Source organism: Anas acuta, chromosome 3, assembly GCF_963932015.1.
Source record: "Anas acuta chromosome 3, bAnaAcu1.1, whole genome shotgun sequence".
NCBI lineage: Eukaryota > Metazoa > Chordata > Aves > Anseriformes > Anatidae > Anas > Anas acuta.
The window spans coordinates 46102949-46121195 of record NC_088981.1 but is presented as its reverse complement, the minus strand read 5'-3'; the positions used below and the strand labels follow the sequence as shown (position 1 = coordinate 46121195).

Sequence of the window (18247 nt, the reverse complement as noted above, 5' to 3'; positions counted from 1 at the left end):
CTGATCACTGAACTTACTTTGGCCACCTGGCACAGACAGGGCCCAGGGAGTCTGCAAGGATGGCAGAGAGCCCAAACGGATGCAGGGATGCAGGCTGTGGCAAAGCTCCCTCCACCCATCCTGACACACACAACCACTGTCTAAACTAGTCTTGCTGCTCTCAGGGTCACGCCTAAAGGAGCACCTGATGCCAGCTGAGCTGTTTCTGAACTGGCACATAAACAAGCAGAAAAGAGTCTAACTGGAGTAATACTCACTAGGAAATACATGGATCCTCTGTGCTCTGCTCACACTACAGACTCTCTCACTACTCCTTTTTCTTCCCATCACACCCACCAAAAGCCAACTCACCTGCATCTCAGCCTGGCTTATGTGTGCACCCACCTCATGAAACATCCTTTTTCCAAGAATGAAAGTGCAGATGAGCTCACGCTGCCCTGATACAGAAGGAATTTCTGTTTGACATTTGCTGTGTCTTTTGAGTTTCAGGCAGACAAATGATGACCAAAGCAAGGAAAGGGAGTCTCAATACAGTGCTCATGATGAGAAAGACTGACCGTTCCACAATATCACATACTGGTGTCAAACCAAGGTCACCATCATCACAGTATGACTTGGGTTGGAAGGGAAATATCATCTAGTTCCAATGTCCCTGGTGCAGGCAGGAATGCCACCCACTAGACCAGGTTGCCCAAAGCCCCATCCAGCCTGGCCTTGAACACCTCCAGAGATGGGGCATCCACAGCCTCTCTGGGCAGCCCGTTCCAGTGCCTCACCACCCTCTGAGTAAAGAATTTCCTCCTGATATTTAATCTAAATGTACCCTCTTCTATTTAAAAAACATTCTCCCTTGTCTTATCACTATTGGCCACTGTAAAGTCACTCTCCATCTTTTTTATAAGCTCCCCTTAAGCACTGAAAGGCTGTTGTAAGGTCTCCCCAGGGCCTTCTCTACTCCAGGCTGAATATCCCCAGCTCTCTCAGTCTTTTTTCATAGGTCCAACAAGTCCCTTTCTCAGGACTCTCTGGCATCACAGTACTCCTAAGATGAGATAAACCTGTCACTTCCATGCTGGGTTATCTGTAAAACAGGCCCCTCATGGCCTCTTTTGTTTAATTACAGTATTGTGCAGTGAAGCAAAATATTAGAGACACGCAGAGCCACATTTTAGCCAGTAGCGAGGCAGGAATCACTTTGTATAGAAAGTTCACAGTAAATTTGACCTTACCTTCATTCCTTGCATTCAATACCAGACAACAGTTCCTCTTTAGTGCTTCAATAATTCCTGTATGAGGATTAATTCTTAAGAATGAAGGATGAGAAGAACTTAAAAGGAAAAGAAGAGACCATCATTAGTTTTGGTAGTACCTATTCTAAGACCTCTCTCTCCCTCCACTTTTGTCCCAACCCCTACTCTGTACTTCCTTTCCTTCCTCCTGATTTTTTCCAAGAGAAAACCAAGCCATCACTGAGGTTTCAATGATGAGTTTCATCATTGAGGTTTACTGGCTTGTTGGAATCCAGAAATCCAAAAGGAGGCATGCACTCCATACTCAGGAAACTAAAGTTATGAATAGACAGAGCTTTCCAGCACTGTGTGGTCTGCCAGGTATGTGTGAATCCAGGAGATAAGCAAGAGGTGGTGAGCCTGAAGTTGTAAGCACTATATCATGATGGCCAGTCTTTGTTTGGGTATTCAGGAAGGATTCCCTGAAGCTGATGAGCAGATGCTTTTATGCTTTTATTTTTTTTTTTTTCTTTTCCCCATTGTGAAGCATTGCGGCCAGGGTAGCCCCCAGGGATGACCCAGCAGAAAAATATAAACATAGAAAGCCAACGGGGTATGCCTTGCTTGAGGGAAGCCTAATATTATGAACCATCTTTGCTGGCATTTATATATTCATTTTGTTGTCTCAGTATTACTAAGACCCTTTTCCCAATCCATGCTTGCGGCATGTCAAGCTGGTGGCAGCTGCTGCATTCTTTTTCCTCCTGAGATGCCTTAGAGAATTAAGCAACCGATCTCCTCAGGCAATTGACCTTTGTCCCGTATTTAAACTGAGTTGCCTAACCCAGGCTAAGGGTCTTTTTTTTTTTTTAATGCTTGGAAAAGAAGAGGGACTTAGTGACTTATAAAACAGGCAGTATTTCATACAGTACCAGGTGAAGAAAGCTGATTCTAGAGAAAGAGCTCTGAGAGTTTTGCAGAAAGAAGTTGTAACAACTCTAACACTGAATTCCCCAGCTGGAAGTGATACTGCTGTGAGACATTACTTTAATGTGCGCTCTTTGTCTCTGCTACATTGCCCGTTTCGTGCTTATAAATTAATAAGTAAGCTGGCACAAAACATCGTTCACTACTAGAAACAGGTAAAATTCAGAAACTAAAATTTAAGTTACAGTAAAATTAAGCACTATAAAATTTTTAGAGGAATCTAATTCTGAAGACTCTCCTATAGACATCTTTTATTCACTTATAAAAATAAATGCAATCAAAACAAACCACAAATTTATTAATAATCTAAACCTGCAATTCACATTATAAAAATCAATTAAATATAAGCTATGCATGAGATAATCACATGGTTTATGATTTTAAGTCAGGAATTTTATTATCATTTAGGAAAAAAAAAAAAAAGCAAAGACATACTATAGCATTAATAAATCTTACATTTAGCAGATAAGTATTCCTTGCCTAACTGGACTTGTTGGAAAACCTTTACTTTTGTGAAGCTTTGCTCTTGGAAAAGTCCTTTAAGCATTTAAGTTCCATGGAAGATGTGTTTAGCTATCACCATTGTTTCCCAAAATTGAGGGTTTTGACATTAATCTGCTTAATCTCATCCACTTTTAGAACTCAAGCGTTCATAACTAAGGTAATCATGAAGAGAAATGTGTGCTTTTAAGACTCAGCTCATCTGATAAAAGATAGACTTTTCCTTTAGGATGAGAGCAATCAAGTACTAGAAGTACATATTTATCTCCACTGACACAGAGGGAGCCTAGGATTTCTGATTTGGAGGCAAATGTAGACAATCATGGATGCCCATGTAGAAAACTGCATGGGGATCATATTAATCATACCTCCACTGACCAGAAATGAATAACTGTATGCATCAGATCTTTCCTGTTTTCTTCCAGTGTCATGAGAAATATCACTCCCTTTCTGTCCTGGTTTCAGCAGGGATAGAGTTAAATTTCTTCCTAGTAGCTGGTATAGTGCTGTGTTTTGGATTTAGGATGAAACTAATGCTGATAAACTAATATTTTCGTTGTTGTAGAGCAGTGCTTACACCAAGTCAAAGGCTTTTCAGCTTCTTGTGCTGCCCTCCAGAGAGAAGACTGGGGGTACACCAGGGGCTGGGAGTTGCAGCCAGGACAGCTGGCCCAGGCTGACCAAGGACATATTCCATACCATACGGTGTCATGCCCTGCAAGAAAACTGGGAAAGGGAGCCAGAGGGGCAGCCCTTGCTCAGGGACTGACTGGGCATTGGACGGCTAATGGTGAACAATTGCATTATGCATCACTTGCTTTGTTTATTCTTTCTTTTTTATTATTATTATTACATTATTTGTTATTGAACTGTCCTTATCACAGCTCACAAGTTCTTTCACTTGTCGATTTTCTCCTCCATCCCATGGGCGGGGGGGGCGGAACAGAGGGTGGACGGGGAAGAAGACAGAAATGAGTGAGTGTTGCTATGTGATGCTTAGCTGTCTGCCAGGTTAAACTACAACACCCTCCCACTTAGTCCCTCTGTCTTCTATAATCTTCTGTACTGTGAAATTTCTTGTGGCCCTTTTAACTGCATGCGTGTTCTTGTTCTTTCCAAATTGGCTATTATCTCATATGAGACATTACATATTTTTAGGGCAAACTATAGAAAGCAAGAGCACGTTACTGGCCCTGTAATTGAGAAAGATTCCAAGGAAGCATTCAAACTAATTCATAAACATTGTAAGATTATCAAATGTTCTGAACCAAACTAGATAGGCATCTTAATGAGGAGACAGAACATGAGAACATTTCCACTGAAGTACCTTGACTGTACTTGTTTTGTGCTAGTTACTCTGAAATGAAAACAGACCTCATTAGTATCATCATATTGAGAAAAGCAACCATCTCATTCAAAGCTAAGGAGGACTAGAAGTTCAGAATTTGCTAATATCAATCCAATTTAACCTATTATTAGGAAAGTTGTCTAAGTCTTGGAAAAGAGATGATAAACACATACACTCAAGCAGTCATCTCTATTTGTAGTCCCAGGAGTTTAAAAAGAAAAAAAAAAAAAAAGTAGAAAATACTTGACAAGGATGTTAGGTGCACAGAAAGTATGAATCAAATGGTTTGGATTTTATAGAGTAGTAGAATGCATTCTCCTGGAAGAATAAGCCATACTAATGAAATGCCCTGTATCACATCAGTAGGGTAAAATGATTTTCTTTGTTAGAAACTATCCAGAAGAAGAAAACTAGACATACAAGGGAAGATATTCAGAATATAATTAAATTCATACAATTTGAGTTCAGTGTATTCCAAACATTTTGAAGTAATGTGGCAAAGAAAAGGAAAAGAATAAAATTTTCTTTTACATTTATACCATCACTAGAAACCCAGACAGTAAGCAAAAGGAATTTAAAATTGCCGTTGACAAGAAGAAATTCAATATAATCGGCATTACTGAAAACTGGTGGGACCATTCTCATGTCTAGAATGTTAAAATCACAGCCTATAACCTATTTGGAAAAGACAATGTAAGAAAAAGAGTTTGAAAGCGTGCTCATGTTAGAAGACAATTACTTGCTTTAGAGTTATTGATAACTCAGAACAGCAGGACCTTGAACATATATGGATCAATGAGCTTACTAACAAAACCCAAGAGGAGGTTCTGATGAGAGGTTGTTGCAGACCACAAAACCAGACTAGAGAACAGGATGAATTAATCCTTAAATACTTCTCAGTAACATGGGGAAAGAGATATCTTTTTTGGAGGTTTCTGTTTCGCAGATGCGTGCTGCAGGTTTCAACTAGCTAACGGTAAATAATCATTAGAGCTTCTGATACAGCACTTATCTATATTCTAAACCAAAGCATGCTCTACTCAACATAAGGCAACTATTTTATAACAAATCTGATGACTGAATCATTAGACTGGAAGTTGGCATTTATCTAAAGATCAATGGTAGCAATCCAATTACATTCAACATGGACAAAGAGAGGACAGTCTCAAAGGGCTTTATAGATAGACAGATAGACAGGCTGTACTTCAGAAGTATGAATTTCTAAAAGCTGAGGAAAAGTGTAAACAGAACTAAAAGGAGCTCCAGAAACACAAGTGAGAATCTAAGCTCCTGAAAAATACTTAGAAACTTCATTTCCACAGTAAACTTGTCCCCAAATTTGTGATTTATATATATGAGACCAAAACATAGCAATTGACAATAGATAGGCAAATAAACACCAGTTGTTATCAAGCAGCAATTGACAATAGATAGGCAAATAAACACCAGTTGTTATCAAGCTTGTAGCCTCAGAAAGCAGGTAATGATAAAAAAAATGGTAATATTTTTTGAAGATACTCATTAATGCAATCAGAAGTACGTTGTGTCAGGTAACATGATTAATGCTCACCTCCATGAGTATCAAGGAGCAATGACAGGGTGGCCTCAATACTGAACTGAAGACCCCCAAGCCCCCTTCCACATCTCCTCTCAGGGCTGACACGGGAGAGTTGCCATCCCACCGTCCCCCAGCTGAGCCCTTGGGAGAATCTGTCCCTTGGGCCACCTCAGAGGCTGGGGGACTTACATGGACTCTTCTTCTCTGGGTGTGGGTCTGAGCGTGGCCACCAGCCTGGCACCAGGGGCTGCAGTGCCTGCCTGCCTGCGGCCTGCAGCTGGAGAGGCCCATGCATGGCTGCATTGGGCCCAACTCCATGTACAGCTGCTGCAGGCCTCGAGTCAGAGCAGCCAGACTGCAGATCTGGGTCTGCTGAGAGACCAGGATAGGCAGGGAAGAGAGCAGCGGGTCCGCATGTTGGCTACGGGAGGGAACCAGGAGGTCTGAGCCAGCTGCCAGAGAGACCCATCCACTTGTGTGCATGTACGCACAAATTAGGGTTCAGCAGCCAACGACAGTCTGTGCTCACAAGAAGCGCCACAAACAGGTGGTAGGAGTTCCTGGGTGAAAACGGTAGCATTGCCCATCAGAAATCTGGAGTTGCTCAAAATATTGCTGTTCTGAATTTGGAAAGAAAGCAGTACACTGTAACCAACTAGTAACCAAGAGGAATGTTAAACGGTACCTACTTAAAAAAAGAAAATAAAATACTGAATCTTAACTTTATTATTTTCATACATGCCTATAAATACATACAAAACTCATCAAAAGAACACTCTATACCACGTGTTTGCTTGTTTGTTTTTTGTTTGTTTTGTTTTGTTTTGTTTTGTTTTGTTTTCCTCTAATTCAATGCAATTTTAGAATGCTTTCAACACCAGGAAGTTGGAAGAACACCGCTCACCAATATTCAAGGAGAAAAACATTCAGTAGTGCTGACCTGGATAGACTGGCTAGCCAAACATCAACCCCATGTAAAATTGTAGAAAAATGAATACAACTGATATAGAATAGGAAAAAAAAATAAAGAATTAAAGACAATAAAAATCACTTTATAGAAAATAAATCACACCAAGGCAATCTATCTAAAGGAGGAAAACAGGCTATGTTTTGTCAGTGAAGGTAGGTTCAGAGACTAACATTCTTGGATTTTTTTGTAGCATTTTTTGTAGCACTATAAAACATTCTGATTAAAATGATCACTGCAGAATACGCCACACATTAGATGAGATAACAGCTAGCTTGGGCCAAGAAGTACTTGTCAGATGGTGAATATTTGCTGATGGGAGGTTTTTTTTTCAAAGGAGTCTTGCTATGACTGGCAATAGCTCTGATCCTATTCAACATTTTCATTGATGAATGGACTAGAATGAACAAAATCAGTGACACTTGATTAAATCTGCATCCAAGACAAAGATTGGTGGAATGATTAACAGCAATCAGAAGCGGGATGACAGGAAAATAATTTGTCTTAGGACTACTCAAAAAAATATGCTTAAATATATCCAATTCCACAAAATGTGGAAAAACAAAGAATACATATGCCACCCATATTGTGGTGGAGAACAAGGACGGAAGTGGCTCCAAAATAGCTTCTGCAGGGACAGCCAACATGCTATTCAATAAATGCTCCTTTGGTAATATTGTAAGGAGAAAAGGCTATTATAACTTCTGGACATGTGAACAAAATAAGTAGGACTGATATTGGCATGTTGCCAGCAGGTTTTCATGACCAAATTTTGAGGAAAACATTAGAAAACTAAAGACTGTGAGGAAAAAGGTCACAAAAAGTTGACTTTGAGAGCTGAAAAAAAATGCAGTGAAGTGAAAAACTTTAGCAGCTCAAGCTGTTTAGCTTTAGAGGGCCAGCTGAGAGACTTGATTACAGTATCTAAATACTTTTAAAGAGAAAATAGGAAGCTCTAAAGGATTCTTTAATTTAGCAAAAATAGATATAACAAGAACCAAAGCTAGAAATGAAGCCAAATATGAAAAGAGGCATCAATTTGTAAATGCAAGAGTGATTAGACACTGTGAAAAAAGTCTAAAGGAGAGTCCATCTTCATTTTATGATGTCTTCAGATCATGAGTAGATGTCTTTGTGAAACACATTGCTTTGACAGAGAAGTTATTTTTTAAATTAATGTATTCAGTTAATAGCCAGCCTGGGAATTAGATCCATAGGAAATTTCTATTTGGCCTGCAGCTCTTTTCTTACAAAAGGATGGCTATCTGGCTTGGGTATTGACTTTCTTGTCCATGCTTTTATTCCCCTGCTTCTCCAGTGGCAGAAGCCCAGCTCCGCTTTGTTACTGCAGGAGAGAGATTTCTGCCATCTGCTTCTGCTCCTCGTGGAAGGTGCCAGTTGATCAGCCAATATGCAGGGAGGGGGAAGAGAGATCCTTGCTGCTGTCAGGAGGAGGAAGAGGCCTGAAACCTTGCATAGTCCTGCGGCTACTAAGGTCAGACCTCCTTGCATTACCTCTATTAATTATTAACTTCAGAACACTCTAGCATAGGTATTTTAGTTCATGCCTGAATTTATGCATAAAATCAAGCCTAAGAAAGCAGATTTCCTAACATAGGAAATGTGGGTACCTCATTTATTAAAGGGGAAAAAAAAAAAAAAAGCTAACAAGCTAACCCTTTTTGAAAGACTCTTGGAAAGGGCTTGTCCAGCTAATCTAAGTATCTACAGCTAGGCACAGAGGACCCATCTCTGGAGATAAGCTTCCGTTGCTCTCCATTGACTAAGCAGAGTACTTAAGACATTAAATTTAGAAAGTTGATTTGCCAGACATTCTAAAATGTGTAGGCACAAGTTAGATTCAAATTATGTACAAAAAATCTCCTCTGAAGGTTGAATCACCTAAGATCTCCTACCCTTAAAACCTAAGACTGTGAATATCATTCAAATGAGGTGAGGCAATGCTTATAGGGAACAATAAAATTTTAATTTACCAGACTAAGTGATGTATCACAGATATATCACCAATAGTACTAACTACTGAAAGAGTGAAAGGGACAGAGTACACCCTCAGCAAGTTTAAAGACAATACAAAGCCAGGTGGAGTGGCTGACACACCCAAGGCATGTGCAGCCATTCAGAGGGACCTGAACTGGCTCAGGAGTTGGGCAGAGAGGAACCTCATGAGGTTCAACAAGAGCAAGTGCAGGGTCCTGCACCTGGGGAGGAACAGCCCCAGGCACCAATACAGGTTGGGGGCTTACCTTGGGGGGACCTGGGGTCATGGTGGACAACAAGTTAACCATGAGCCAGCAGTATGCCTTTGTGGCCAAGAAGGCAAATGGGATCCTAGGAGTATCCTATCCTGTATCAGGAGGAGTGTGAACAGCAGGTCAAGAGAGGTGATCCTCCCCCTCTACTCAGCTCTGGTAAGGCCACACCTGGAATACTGTGTGCAGTTCTGGGCTCTCCAGTACAAGAGGGACATAGAACGTCTTGAGAGGGTCCACTGTAGAGCTACAAAGATGATTAAGGGATTGGAGCATCTGTCTTATGAGGAAAGACTTAAACGAGCTGGGCCTATTTAGCCTAGAGAAGAGGAGATTGAGAGGGGATCTTATCAACCTCTATAAATAGAGGAGGGGACAATGTAAAGAGGATAGGGCCAAACTTTTCTCAGTGGTCACCACTGATAGGGCAAGGGGTAACAGGTATAAATTGAACCACAGGAGGTTTCATCGCCATATGGGGAAGTTTATGGTGCAGGTGACAGAACACTAGAACAGGCTGCCTGGAGAGGTTGTGGAGTCTCCTTTGAAGATAATCAAAACCCACCTGGATGTGATCCTGTGTAACATGCTCTAGGCAACCCTGCTTGAGCAGGGGGGATTGGATTAGATGACCTCTGGAGGTCCCATCCAACCTCAACCATTCTGTGATTTTTGGATTTGGGTTTTGCTTTTTGAAGAGACAATGCACATACACATTTTTTATTTTTAAGCATTCTTTTTGTGCCAAGAAGCTGTCAAATTCAAGTATGTTTACACTATCTCCAAAACCTAGCAGTTGTTTCCAACTTTCTGTTCACAAACATTTCTGAGGAAGGACAGTTTTCTAACCAAACACCTATAACAGCATAAAAGCCAGGGCTTCTGTACATGAACAATAGGATTTGCTACCTACGACTTGTCTTGCACTATTTCTTACACTATTTAGATATGCCATCAAGATACACGTGACACAAAACCTAGCTATTGAATAGCTCAACTGATCACAATATATTGCATTTTTTTTTTTTTTTTTAAATCCAGGCTATCCAATAAGCATTTATGAATAATGTACATGCTCCTGTGCTCAGAAATTGTTCACAAATGATTTGTGAACAGAAAAGAGCTAAATCTGCAATATATATTTTTTATAATAACCCACTCAATCAGAATTACTTCTGGAAAGATTGTTCAGCATTAGCTACTCATCATATCATGTACTTTTAGGGAACATATACTTGTAAGTGGTCCATAAAAAAAAAAAAAAAAAAAAAAGATAATAATAATAGGACATACTTTTAAATATATGGTGTTTAGGAGGACATCTAAACACCCTCACAATTCTAAAACATGCTTCATTGTCCAAATAGGGCTGAGATTTAAGCTGATGCATAAGTGTTAAGCAATCAATTCTTGTAGACACAGCTTCAAAAATGCTTCCATTTTGTCTGGTTGAATTACAAATGAGTTATTTCATTAGCAGAATTATTATTTTGGGATGAACTCCAGAACATTAAAGCTTTACGTTTAACCTCCATTACGGTCCAGAATTGAATTAACCTCTCTTTCTCATATAAAAGTAGCTAATGCACTTTTCTTGTAAAATGCAAATGTCATTATACTATGTTTCACAGAAAGCACTTAGAAAAATTCAATGGAATTATGGTTCATAATATTTCAGTGCATTCAATTAAAACACTGCATTTTAAGAAAATCAGTTTATTTTCTTTCCTATCATTGGTACTGACACTTGGAATAACAAGCTAAAATATCAAATCAGTTTTTCAAGGCAGAAACTCAATGCTGCTGTAACATACATAACACAAAGAAAATCTTCAGAATCGTTTCAAAGTCCCTCTGGTCTTGTGTTTTGTTTTGGTTTGTTTTCCCCCATTTCCCATTCTGAATTAGAAGACAAATAAGAAAAATAAGATATAAATTTGCATGTTACTGGAAGCACACTGAATTAAATTTTTTTAATATTATATAGTACTTACAAATTCAAAGCAGATTTTTGTGATTGCAAGTTTCATCTTTGTTCTGACTGAGAATGGAAAATTTCTACATGTACTGCAAAGAAAAATTCTAGGAAAAAAAAAAAAAAACAACACATATATCAATTAGTAATTTCGTTGCACATTTTAATGCTAATATATTTCTTTTAAATATTACATAAAAACAACCAAATAGAGAAAAACAACCAATATGGGAAATAGAAATTTGTATATTAGAATAAAAGAAGAAAGCACCGTTGATGTATATTAAAAAGTAGCTAAGAAAGGTCAGACTACCTTTCAAAAGTTGCTTATGGTCAGTTTTATGTACTGTCACTTATTTCAGAAGGAAAATGTGTAAGGATGCAGAGTACAGATAAAGAAAGAACAAGGTAATTTATAAAATATATTGGTTTATTATAAGGATACTGTCTCAGAGACTGGCAGATTCTTCCACCTGTCCAGCAGATAAGTAAAGGAATATTTTCACATTTTCTTTTCTTTCTTTCAAGTTTATCCCCCACATTGAAATGCAGCTCTTACAGTTCTGACAAGACATTTAAGAGGAGTTAGTCTGTAAAGCTTAATTGTTTGGTGTCTTTTGTTCTTGTTTTGAACCATTCATTGGAGTTGGCTTTCAATTATGAGCTGGAATTCAGATCCTTGTATAGACAGACCTTACACTGTCCATAAATTCTGGAATTTCACAACCATCAGACAGACTCTGTAAAAGCTTTTATGAGGAAATATGGTTTAGGATGGAGACAGCTGGTATTTAAATTATCCATGTGAGAGAAATTACTCTTATTCATTCACCAGATGCTTTATTCATATATAGATTTTTAAATTAATAATTCCATAATACTTATAGCTATATAATCCTAAAATCCACATAGTTTTGCTCAATGACCTTAACAAGCTTTGACATCATTTTTTTATTTCTTGCAAATAGAGAAGGGGATTTTGCCAACTGCCATTTTGATGGAACATTACAACAGATGTAAGAAAAAGAAGTCAGTGACCACTTACCAGGCAAGTAGAGTTCATCAAACCATTATTTCTGCCTGTACTCTAGGTCAAGACTCCACATTCACTCAACTAGGAAAAATATTCATACCTGCTAATCCCATGCAATGTCTAACCTTACTTCTCACAAACTGTTCAGTGATATATATTTTGAAATTCATTACAATATATATTGTAACATATTCACTATGTTACATATATACATATATACAATATATATTGTAATATATTCATTACATATATATTTTGAAATTCATTCATGGCACCGAGTGCCAAAGATATGTGTAGAGACAGGGATATATAGAGACATATCTATTAGCATAATTGGCCAATGAGAGATTTGGGGAAGAAAATTAGGAAAAATAAGAAATAAACAAAATAAGATGTTTTGCTGGAACATTCTAGGAGATGATCTTAAGTAGACATGGTTGGCATTCATGGTAAATCAGAGGTAAAAAAGAGGTAGAAATACAGTAGGTTATTTTGAACAGGTATTCACTGTAAAATAAACCTGTAACAGCAGGGCACATTGTTGTTCAGAAAAGGTTTATTCAGTCAATATCATGTTGTTTTTCTTTGCAGCACTGAAAATTATTTTTTTCCTGTTCTCTTCTTTCTGCTGGAATGCTTGTTCAAGATTTAGAGCTTAGTGATATGGTTTAGTAGAGGACTTGTTAGTGTTTGGTCAGAGGTTGGACTCGGTGATCTTGGAGGTCTCTTCCAACCTAGATGATTCTGTGATCTTGATGATTACAGTTTCCTTATTTCAGGCCTTTCTACGTTTTATTTGTCTTGGAAAGTGCTATATTTCTTCCTCATTTTTAATCCCTGTACTGATTAAATTCCACTTTACAAAGAGTTCATAAGCTTTGTCTCATGTACCACACAATGCCACTTACCACTTCAGCACTTCTCTTTCCTCTGCTCTTGTGCCATCTTTCACATATTCACATTGTTTCATGTAAAGGTCAGTCATCACCTGAGTGAATCAAAATACATAGTGTCTTCACCCAAATACTCCTTTAATGTACTTGTCTGTACTCACCAGAAATCATTACAATATTAAAACAAAATTTGAATTTGAAAGCTACTCCAACTCAGGACTTAATGTGTATATTATAGATACTTAATATCCTTGGCATCTCTAAATGGGAATCTGCTTAGCAGTTTATTTTCTTCTAACCATGCCAAAAACAACAATTATACATGAATGAGTCCCAGTTTCCCTTCCTGTTTCTTAACACAAGGATTTCTCCCTGGGCAAGGTTGTCAGAAGGACATAGTCTTGAGAATCAAGGCTACAGTAACAGGTTTCCCAACTTTAAAGGCTTAGAAATATGTAGCTAATACTGCTAGAGTAAGTTAATTTATTATTATTATTAGCTGCTCAGGTGGCTTCTTTTTAGCAAATCTACAGAGCATCTAATGAGGCTTAGGCCCCAGGGAGACAGCATATTGATATGTGGATATAAACAACCTTATGGACTACCAGTGGTCATGGTGGCATTTTCTGCCAGCTCACACTAGTCATGGCTCAACATTTGACCAAGACTTTCACTGTTCTTCCAAGTCACTCCATGGTTAAGAGCAGTAATAATTTGTTAATTGAACATTCAAAATGGCAGCTATGATATGAGAATGCTTCATGCTTAAAAAATGGAGGTTTTCAGTCAGAAAGCCTGTATGAACCTCCAAATTCCTGAGCCTCTATGATTCTTGCCCAAGCTAACAGAATACCTTCCTCCAAAGCCCTCTCAAATATCTGCAGCTAGGCATCAACCCCAGTACATCTGCTAATTTCCAACTCTGCAGCAAGACTTTAGGGATGAAAAGCAACCCTAGTTGCCTTCTTAATTTTTATAAATGAGATAGTTAAGCTTCAAACACAGGCCAGAATCATGTCCTGCTGAACTCATCACAGAAGTTTCACCCAGGCTTCACCTAGGCAAAGGATATGATTTCATTCATCAGGACAGAAAGACCTAACTAGAGGGTTTCATGGGCCCATCTGATATGGCAGTTGTATATTTAATAAGTACTTCTACTTGGTAATAATTTCAATGCATGTCAGACTACTAAATGTTGAAGCAACAGTCATAAGTCTACACTAGAACATCCCATGATTACTTGATACCACCAAAGACACAGAAAAATTATGCCCTGGAATATTACTATACAACTCACCCATCACAACCTGAGCTTGTACAGCTGTCTGAAAAAAATGCTTTTGTCAAGGCAATTTTCCAACATGCAGCCAGCATTACACAGCATGACCAAGAACAGACAAAGGGTTAGTAACAGATAAACTTCACATCCCACCCTCTACTCCAGTCATCTATGTTCTCTGATTCAGTTTTCTCATCTCCAACAGATACCTTTACTCTCCCAATGCACTGATGTGTTATAAGAATTAGTCAGTATCTAACTAACTGCTTGAACATTTAAAGTGCTATTCTTCAAGTGTTAATATCTCCAAAACATTTGGATATGATATTATTTATGTTTCTGACATTTGCTTTCCATGTTTTATTAGAGCTTGTAAACAATGAAAAATGACTGCTGCCAGGCCATATTACACACTTCCCTGAGATGATTCAGGCACTCTCAGACCTTTCACGTTTGTTGAAGTCATAGCCACTTAACAAATTTATTGAACTACTTTGGATTAGACCCTTCTGAAAAAGGAGAAATAACATTATTTATCTTACCTAGTGTTCCTTTGGTGGAAAAGAATTAGTTCGATATTTTTACAACAATAGCAACTTTAGTTCTTTGAATGAAGAAAGGAAGTTCCAGTTCTCTGCAGCGATCACTGCCCTGTTACTTTGGTTAAATAAATGTACCCAGAGTACGATGACAGCTTCAGCAGCTGGGTGCAAAAAGGTGATCTCTGATCTGATGCTCCTGACTCAGGCTATTTTATGCACAGTGGAAATTGTCTGCAGATAATAAAAAGGAGAAATAATAGCTCTGTAGAGATGGTTCTCTTAGATGTTTTGGAAGACAGGTCTATTCCATTCATATACTTTGGAAAAACTACAAATTTTCACATAAAATAGACAAGCTTAATTATTTCCATGGGTGCAACTCAAAATGCAGTAGTTGCAGTCATGTTTTCTGTCTTTGTTTGATGTGTGTGCACATCTATGCATATGAGTGCATGTATTTGAAGTGAAGAGTCTACTGATAGCCTGTCCATGTTACTTTCCATTAGCTTTGCATTCAAGATAATGTCTAAATACCAATCGTCCTGATTTATAAAAGATTTATTAACTTTGTCACACTTGTTGTCTCATACTGGTAAAACCTCTTTTCTCTTTGAATTTCAAACTGTATTTTTTGCCCCATGGACAAAATAAATTCATTCATCCTGTCCTTCCCATTTCCAAGCATGCATGCACGTGCACAAACAGACACATACCCCTGTGCTTTCATATAGGTCCCATCCCAGGAAATCCTATGATCTGAACACGGATGATCACACTAAAACAGTCACCATGCCTTTACAATTTAGAAGAAGGCATCTGGTCCAACAGATTATATTTGCAATGACACAACATGGGGATCTATGATATTTTATCTTGCAAAAAAAAAAAAAACAAAAACAAAAACAAAACAAAACAAAACAAACAAACAAACAAAAACTTTCCTTCTTATGCAGAACAGCCAGGAAATGGAGACCAGTTAGATGAAACCTTGATTTGTACCAGCTCAGAAAGTCATTTCTTGTTCTCAACATTTCTGCTTAAATTGTACTAGTTTAAGAAAATTATACAATTTAGTTGTATAGTCCACACAACACCAATGCTCAACTGTTTTGCATAAACCTATATCCACAGGTTTTCCTGATAGAACTTTATATATGTATAAAAAGAGAGAACATAAATGATCCTTCCATGATCATGATCTGGAATATGGGTTAGGATTAATATGGAGTACATACAGAAGTTTTGTATAGTACTAAAACATATAATCTATCAAAAGGTTAATTAATAAATGAAGGCACATACATAACACACCTAAGTCCAAATGTCAAAATCTTTGGCCCCAAAATCCTGACACACTGAGTTATCTGTAAAATTTCCTGGATTTGATTGCTAACATACACATAGTTCAAGCACCAACTGAACCTAAAAAAAAAAAAAAAGTCTAACATATTCTTTGTCTATGCAAGGGATATGAATGATATGACATTACGTCTTTAGCAACTACATGAGTAATTATCTGCTTTTTCTGGATCTTATCAACAAATTAAGGCTCTTCTCATATTAACAGCTTTCCAGATCACCAACTGTGCTGCTCTGGCAGTCCTGTTAATTCTCATATCACAAAAGGGTTTGAGGACTAAAGAGTAAATCTACCTATATAACTAGGCAACCTGTTTTATTCTGATGGTTTGCTGCGGGATAAGACTTAAAGAATGCCAGTAGAAATACAAACATGTTGACATGCTCCAGAATGCACTGGGTATTTGTTCCTTCTGCTATAAAAAGCCAAAACATTTGGATTAACGGCTGTCCATCTATCTTGAAAGCTTGACATCTACCAAAGCCCTTATTAGTCCCTCAGAGACGGACAAACACTGTATATCAGTGTTTGACACTAGGTTGCATCAAGGAGCTAACACAGCAAACAGAGGCAGTTCTAAGTATTTGGACACCTATGGGAAGAAAAGTAACCACTAGCTATGCTTTTGTTCTAACCACAACCTATCATGATGTAAATTCATTTAGAAAACAGCTTTGATGAGGGACAGTAATTGACCTTCTAGATATTGATCCAGGTAGTAACAAGGGCTATGTGAGACTAAAAGATCTTCTCTGCCTCAGCTTCAAAAATTCAAGGATGTTGTTACAATGCACTGCTCTATCTGAAAGGCATGCAAGCTTTCATAGCATTAGCTACTTCTCAACCTTATTATGTGGGCCATCAAGATCACTAACCGATGATTTTATCTAAGTTTATCTTTTTCAATCAATGACACTAAAAAGAAGCCTGCTGACAGTAGTTTTCTAAACAAATAGCAAACAAAAAAGTCAAGTTATAGAAAGTGCTGAAGTAGCCTGTGATGAGTCAGTCTGGAAGCATCATTTTAGGACATCTACATATTGAGTTGGCAATTATAATATATGTCAATGAGTCCAATCAGAACAGCTGAAAAAATAAATATTAAACCTCACATCAAATTGTTGTAGACCAAGAATTATTCAGTGACTCATTCAGACTGGAACTAGCTCTGAGAAGTCATGATCTCTTGTGGGTAATTCATAAAGAGAAAAAGGCCAAATTCATAAAATTATTCATTACAAATTATTCACCCTCCTTTTTGGAGGTATGAAGTGTAAAATTAAGTGTTTAGTTTTGATTAGGTGAGGAACTGAACATCATAAATACAACATTTGACTCAATAAATCCTAGGAAATTAACAGGTTTTGGAGGAAGGAGAATAAACTTCTTTTGCTATCACTCTTGAAACTTGATTAGCTGTTTGCATAGTGAACGTGTACACAGAGCCAGATCCCAAAAGATGCTGAGATTGCATAACTCCCACCACCTTCAGCTGTGGTTACTCGGCACATTTCAAGTTCAGCTGCAAAACAGCATATGCAAACTGCTAAATCTTTTTTTTTTTTTTTTTTTTTTTCTTCCCAGGAAAAGCTCATGAAATTAAAGAAAGCAGTGATGAATGGTAGCAAAACTGTGTCTGAAATGTCACTAGCAACAACTTCCCTTCCCAATCTTCCCTTTTCAGGACATCTTTGACACTTATTAAGCCAGAATTATCAGCTTCACAACTTTTATCACTGATTTTGTTTTTTCATGTGAAAAAAAAAATCATTTCAAAGAGCTTTGTTTTTTTCTTAAAAATATTTCCCTCCTCTCCTGCTCACTGCCCCATACACAAAGACAAATATGAACCACATGGCTTCAGTCTTTGCTAAGACTAAAATGACAACAACAAAAAAGCCAAGTTTGAGGATTTTGTGTTTGTTTGTTTGTTTTCTCAATAACATTTTTGAAATTACATTTTCTGATAGGGCAGCTTCTGAATATTTTTCTTTAACCTTTTAAAAACACACTGAAGATTTTCCTTGCCCCTGTTATTATTTGGGTAGTTTGCTTTTAGTTTTGCTGCTGTTGTTGTTGTTTTCTGGGGGGAAGAGCAGGTTGGCACTGGCATCACATCAGAAGCATCACATTAGACACTATCTCCCATTTCTTTCTTTGCTCTTTCCTGCCTGCTGCTGCATTAGTTTCATCTTTGGTACCACTGTTACCAATAAACACTGTGACAGAGTGCTGAGTAAGAAAGTAACTAAAGCACTGAAATGCTACACATATTAACTACTCAGAAAAGCATACAAATATT

At 37.8% G+C, this 18247-nt stretch overlaps 1 long non-coding RNA gene across 3 annotated transcripts in view; it reads right to left on the bottom strand.

Annotated features, from left to right (window-relative positions):
• Positions 1 to 712: 712 nt before the first annotated feature.
• LOC137854012 (uncharacterized) overlaps positions 713 to 18247 on the bottom strand; it is a 56265-nt gene continuing 38730 nt past the window's right edge. For 2 of the 3 annotated variants that reach the window (XR_011094876.1, XR_011094875.1), the window contains exons 5-8: positions 14586 to 14816; positions 12777 to 12856; positions 10855 to 10942; positions 713 to 1327 (exon numbers count right to left, since the gene is read on the bottom strand). This is a non-coding gene — a long non-coding RNA (uncharacterized lncRNA). Of the gene's footprint in view, positions 1328 to 10204; positions 10760 to 10854; positions 10943 to 12776; positions 12857 to 14585; positions 14817 to 18247 lie in introns of those variants that run through there. The other variant, XR_011094877.1, reaches the window with a different exon arrangement.